The sequence below is a fragment of the Tupaia chinensis genome, unplaced genomic scaffold (assembly GCF_000334495.1).
Source record: "Tupaia chinensis unplaced genomic scaffold, TupChi_1.0 Scaffold138260_1, whole genome shotgun sequence".
Classification (NCBI taxonomy): Eukaryota; Metazoa; Chordata; class Mammalia; order Scandentia; family Tupaiidae; genus Tupaia; species Tupaia belangeri.
The window spans coordinates 100,682-107,663 of NW_006198158.1; the positions used below are offsets into that span (position 1 = coordinate 100,682).

Genomic DNA, 6,982 nt, shown 5'->3' on the forward strand with positions numbered 1-6,982 from the left:
GTCCAACCACTGGTGAGAATAATTTGGAGATTCCTCAAAAATCTACAGATAGATCTACCATATGATCCAGCAATCCCATTCCTTGGTATCTACCCAAAGGACAGAAGAAATCTTCATTGGAAAAGTGCTTGCACATTGATGTTTATTGCGGCACTATTCATGATTGCAAAGTCATGGAACCAACCCAGATGCCCCTGTTTGGAGGAATGGATTGAAAAACTGTGGCACATATACTCTATGGAATACTACTCAGCCATAATAAACAACAAAACCCTGGCTTTTGACAAAAAGTGGAAAAATATGGAAGATTTATTGCTGAGTGAGGCAAGACAGACTATGAAGGAGAGACATTGTATGTCCCCACTTAACATATACCGAATATCTGCACTCTATGACTGAAACTGATGGACTACTGGTTGTACAAACACAAGAGATTGGTGTGAATGTCAGATGAGGTATATGTGGAGGAGTGGGGCCTAACGAAGGACATTTGGAGAAGGGATACGGAGGTAGAACATTGACGGGATGGAGCAGTGTGGTGTTATCGGTTGAATTTATTTTGATCAACGGGACTGTGGAGAAATGTTCACATATTGAAATGCTCACATTGTAAGCTAAACAATGTGATTGAATGTATATACAAAAAGAAATAAATTAAATTTAAAAAATTTAATTTGGTTTAGTAACAAAATAAACCAAAGCAAACCAAACCAAAACAAAACATACAAATGAGAAAAAAAACAAAACAAAACAAAACAAAAAAACAGTCCTGATTTATACTGTTTGCTGACTTCCATGGTGTGAGTACTCTTGCCATGGCCAATTTCAAGCTACCAATGTGTAATCACTGAACATAGTGTTAGGAAGCAATACACGCAACTGGCTCCAGTCTGTATAAGCAGCTCCAGAACATTGCTGTGAGGGTAACGAGGAAATGTGGTATTTTGTTCCTGTTTTTTGTTGTTGTTATAAACTCATTTTCGTAATAGAAAAAGGACCAGCACCTTTACTAGCAGATCTGCATGGCACAACTCTACATGGCACCATTTTAAATGAAGGGAAGCCTTTGGGATTGTGAAAAACATACCTGTTCTAGTGGCCCTACTTCCTAACAATTCAGAAATTATACCATTTTGCCTCTTTTAAGAAAATAATTATTTATTTAATTTTATCCATTATTATTATTTCAATTTGATCAGAGAGAGAGAGAAAGTCACAAGGTCCAGGACTCAAACCACAGTTGGCCATGTAGAAGTCCAGTGTCTCAACCACCATGCCACCTACCAGCCCCATTTTTCCTCTTTGTAATAGGCTAACCTAAGTGTACAGGGCTAGATTTTTTAGACTTTAACGTGCAGCAGAACCACTTGGGGGTATTTGTCAAAAGCAAGGCTGCTGTGCTTTATCCCCAGAATCTCTGATTCTGTAGGCCTGAGGTGAGGCCAGATAGTCTACATTTCTACAGATTCTCAAATGGGGTAATGTTGTTCATGTAGGGATTGTTCTTTGAGAACACTGGTATAGAGTAAACTTAATGCTTTCTATGCACGCAGGAAATATATGACTAGAATACTCAATTAGACAATCTGCTTTAGGGAACAGGGGCTTATGGTACAATGGGGTCCCAAACTCAGATGCCTATTGGGCCCTGGCAGATAATAGACATGGGTAGCTTGGGTATTGAAAATGTTATATTTAGGATTAATTCCTTTCCTTTGAGGCTTAGGAACAACCACTGATAACCTCAGTCAGATTCGTCCTCTTTAAAAAGGACAAACTGGCCAGGGCCAAAGACATTGGGGGAATGGGAGCTAGGTAATGAGGTTGGGTAGATGGAGTGGAGATAAGAGGGAGTCTGTATCTGAGGACCAAGGGTCTATAGATAGCCCTCTTACATTCGAATACAACTACACACCCATGCCCTACCATCTGCCTGAGGATCCTCAATTTCTAGGACATTGGAGAGCCTTCCAGGTGATATCAAAGGGCACAGAGATGTAAATGGGGATTGTGCTGGTCTGAACCTGGAACTATTATCCCAGTATAATGTGCAATGGGGCATGCTTGGCCTGCAAGCCTGATTCCAGAGAATGTAGTGACATCAGTTGTACAGTAGGTGGCAGAATACCTGGGTTCCTAACCTATCCCCCAAAGACAGTGAGGCAACCCTCTCCTGGGCTTCATTTTCTCCATCTGTATAATGAGTGACTTGGGTTAGATTAGATTGACAGGACACCTCTATGATATCGATAGTATAAGATGAAGCCTCTCTTAGGGGCTGGTTTTCAAATCAGGGTTTTGGAAGACATTCTTATGGATGCTGAGAGCTGGAAGGATGGGTTCACTGCTTCCTGGTGACTGACTACTGTGTTGGCAGGGAGATTGTCTACTCTCTTAACCTCTCCTCCATCATTCTTGTCTCCCGTGCCCTCTGTGTGTGTGGATGTTGGGGATGGAGTGGGGATTGTAGGCTACCAGGTACAAAGCTAAAATGAACTGAGAGGCTGAAAAATCTGATTTTGGAGACTCCATCTTCCCATCTCAGGCTGTTTTATCAAGCTAGGAGTGAGATTAAACCAAATGAAGTGACTAGCAACATTTTTCAATAGCGTTGCAACATTGTAGGAAAAAAAAACTGGATCTAACCAGAGCCAACCAGTCTGGATTTGAAACCTATCTGTGCCACTTTCCAGTTCTTTGATCTTGAGCTACTTATTTCACCTCTCTCAGACTCAGAGTCTTCAATTGCAACATCTATTGGCCTAATTATATCCACTAGATCAGGATTTCTCAATCTCAGCACAATTGACATTTTGACCCAGTGGAGTTATTCTGATCATTATAGAACATTAAGCAGCATCCCTACTCCCTACCCACTAAATGCTAGTTGCATCAATATCCCCCAGGTTATAACAGCAAAAATGATTTCCAAACATTATCAAATGTTCCCTGGGGATAAAAATCACTGTTGGCTGAGAACCATTGTCTTAGACTAGTTACTAGCAGAGATAGACATGAGAAGTGCATTACAGTTTGTTGGACCTATGTATTTTGTTTTAATTATCAGAGGGTGTATGCATTCATCAGAGAGGAACAGAGATAAAGAAGGAGAGGGAGAAAGTACCCCCCCCCCCCAGTCCCCCCAGTGGAGCTTGTCTTGCTGCAATCCCTTCTCCATTTCTCCATCCCATCAGGATTTGGGGCACACAAGCACATGAGCCCAGCATGTTTTTCAAGCTGCTAGGTCTGAGATTCAGACCACAATCAACCATGTTGGATCCAACCACTTTAACCACTAAGCTATAGGGCTGGCTCTTTATTTTATTTTTTTTAACAAATTTTTAGGCTTTTGATTAGGGAACGACAGAAGTGAGTCAAACAAATGAGGCCATGGAATGGTTGGATTATGCCTTAATTTGGAGGGTTGAGAAGAAACAGCTGTAAATAGAGTGACCACCCAACACAATTTTCCAGGCCTCACAATGTGAGACTCTTATGCTAAACCAGGAAAGCCTTGGACAAATTAGAACAATGTTCTAGTCCAAAAAGTCACCACCAATATGTACTAACTACATGCCAGGCACTATGTTGGGCACTTTACATGTGTCGTTTAATCCTATGACAAAAGTAATGTCCCTATTTCCTTGGAAAAACAACTAAGTTCAGTGCAGTAGAATGATCTATATATATCCTTAGGCATTTGGGAAAGTCCACTCTAAGGAGGTGGAATGGTTTCAGGTCTTCAAAAACCCAGTGAGAAGGCTTAGATTTCCTTCCATCCCCTTCTGAGTTCTTCCTCTCCCCCTGTCCTTGGCCTAGGACAAAGAAGAGGCCCACCACAGGACCAGCAGATGGTTGTAACAGTTACGTTACTGGACTCCCATGTACTCAACTGTGGTTAAAGTCCTGGATCCAGCAGCTTGAAACTTGCAGTGGGTGTGTGTGTGCATGCCCAAGATCCTGAGAGAATGGTGGAGAAAGGATTGCAGTGTGGGTATCCCCCCAGGGGATGATTTCTCACTTTTTGTCTCTCTGTCTTTCTTTGTCTCTCTGGCGAGTGCACGTACCCTATAGCAAAAGATCTCTCTCAAAAAAAAAAAAAAAAGAAAAAAAGAAAAGAGGCCTACCTGAATGCAGCTAGTGACTTGTTGGAACAGTATATATGCACAATTCTGAATATATCATGTCCAAAGGCTTCAGCATGAAGTGAGCTGCATGTAGTTAGCCTCCTTAGAGTACTGACATCCTCATCTCCAAGGATAAGGAGATGATCATGCAAAAATGGAGAGCCCCCAAAAGATATATACCCACCATGTTTTGCATTCTGCAAAATGGTCTTACCTCCCCACAACCTCTTGAGTAGGAGGAAGTTGTGGGAAGGTAAGGGAGGTGACTTGGGGCAGGAAAGAGACAGCAAATCCACTGTGCCATTCTGGAGTTCATAGTTTCATTTCCTCAGAGCACTTTTATTTTCCAGGAGTCTTCCATATTTGACCCTAACCCCTACCAAAAGGGAATTTTCCCCCTGCAAATCTCTGCTCAATGGTCTGACATCACACCGCTCATGCCAGGCCTTTTGAAAGGAAGCTGCCTATCCCAGGATGAGGAATTTACTTTAGTGAAAATTTCTAACTGTAGGAAAATGTACTATCTGCATCTTCTGACCTCTTTCCTGCCCGAACTTTGATGTCCTAGAGACCTATCTTTGTTCTAGCCCTAACAACTTGAAAACAGACTTGCACTATATCCTAGTACCCACAATGTGTCTGTGCACTGCCTATTTCTTTCCCAGGAGAATCTTTTGATCAAAGGTCAGGATGTATTAATGCTGCTGTTTGCCTAACAGAAACTGCCCACACTCAACACAGCTTTACTAGTTCCTGTCTGAGTTTAGGACTGCCAGAGAATGATTTTTTTACACTCCCTCCTACTTCTACTCCCTGCTTTCTGGCCAGCCACAGAGACTTCAGAAGGGGCAGTGAGGAGCCATGCTCAGGGGGATGGATCTACTCTTACATTTAAAACTTCTGGGGCCGGCAGTTGGCAAGGTGGTTAAGGGCACTGGGATCCTGTATGGCTAACTGCAGTTCAAGTCCTGGATCTGGCGGCTTGCCTTCTCACTTTCTCTCTCTCTCACTCTGTCCCTTTCTGGTCAAATTTAAATAAATAAATTAATAAATAAAGTTAAATAAAAGAATTCTTTCCCCTAAATAAATAAATAAATAAATAAATAAATAAATAAATGAAAACTTCTGACACAAACTCTCTCAGACACCTGGGCCGTGGGAACTGGAAGGATCATTAGAAGACTGGCCAGTTTAACTTGCACAACTTAAAGAAGGAAAGGCAGTGATGAAAGTCCTAGGGCCTAGCACAGAATCACTCAGTGAGTTCAGAACTGGGTCTGGTGCTAGAACTCTGGGCTGTGAGAATCTAAGTGATTATTTGTAAGACTTCTTACTTTCTGAACACCATTCTATCCCTGGTGCATATGAGGAGATTAGAAATTCTAGCCAAGAGCATGGTTACTTTATACCTTGAAGTAAAGAGCAGTCCACTGATGCCCTGCTCCTTGGAAAGGCTGGTGTCTCCATCCAAGGGTTAAGCCCCAGCAGGACAGCCTTGGAGAGGGGAGGGAAGAAGTAAGAGGGATTGGTCAGGTAACAGTTGTCTCAGTGGTATTACTGCCAGCTGTGATCCCAGATGTAACCCATTTACTTAGCTTGGCATAATTAAGATAAAGAATTAAGAGTTCTTATTTAAGAACTAGGATAAAGATTTTTCTTTAATTTTTCTTTAACTATCCATAAATCTTTCTAAAACTACTATGGTAGGTTACAGAGTGCAGAGAGTGAGGAGGCTGCATCTGGCTCTCATAACCATTGCAGTATATTGAGCTCCATAGAGACAGTGCTGGGGCAAGTGAGAGCTGGACGGGCACTGGGTGACTCTGTGCCTCATGGAGGAAAGATAACTAAAGATACACAAAGGAGATCCCGAGAAGCTGAGAGGCCAAATGTCATCATATGCATTATTTGTGCAAACTTGCTGGAAGGAGCACAAGAAGAAGCACCCAGATGCTTTAGTTAACATTTCAGAGTTTTCTAAGAAGTGCTCAGAGAGGTAGAACACCATGTCTGCTAAAGAGAAAGGAAAATTTGAAGATATGGCAAAGGAGGACAAGGCCCATTATGAAAGAGAAGTGAAAACCAATATTCCTCCTAAAGGGGAAACAAAAAAGAAGTTCAAGGATCACAATGCACCTAAGAGGCCTCATTTGGCCTTTTTCTTGTTCTGTTCTGAATATCACTCCAAAATCAAAGGGGAGCATCCTGGCCTATCCATTGATGATGTTGCCAAAAAAAGAGTGATGTGGAATAACACTGCTGTAGATGATAAACAGCCTTATGAAAAGAAGGCTGCTAAGCTGAAGAAAAAATATGAAAAGTATATTGCTGCATACCGAATGAAAGGAAGGCCCAATTCAGCAAAGAAAGGTAGTTGTCAAGGCTGAAAAGAACAAGAAAGAGGAGGAGGAAGATGAGGAAGATGAAGAAGATGAGGGAGAGGAAGAAGATGAAGAGGATGAAGATGAAGAAAAAGATGATGATGATAAATAAGTTGGTTCTAGAGCAGTTTTTTTTCCCCTTGTCTATAAAGCATTTAACTCCCCATACACAACTCACTTCTTTTAAAGAATACAATTGAAATGTAAGGCTGTGTAAGATTTGTTTTTAAACTAGACAGTGTGTGTGTGTGTGTGTGTGTGTGTGTGTGTGTTTTTTGTAAAGTTAATACACTACTGAATGTGGGTTTAGATAGCCCTGTTCTGGTAGTATTTTCAATTGCCACTAATCTTGCCTGGTACAGTATGGGGGTTGTAAATTGGTATGGATTTTTTTTTTTTTTTTTGCTATAGGGCACTTGTGCTCGCCAGACAGACAGAGAGAGACAGAGAGATAGAAAGCAAGAAATCACCCCC

At 41.6% G+C, this 6,982-nt stretch overlaps 1 pseudogene; it reads left to right on the forward strand.

Annotated features, from left to right (window-relative positions):
* The window catches only part of LOC114004496 (high mobility group protein B1 pseudogene), a 12,260-nt pseudogene extending 5,652 nt beyond the window's left edge, over positions 1–6,608 (forward strand).
* The last annotated feature ends 374 nt before the right edge of the window (positions 6,609–6,982 follow it).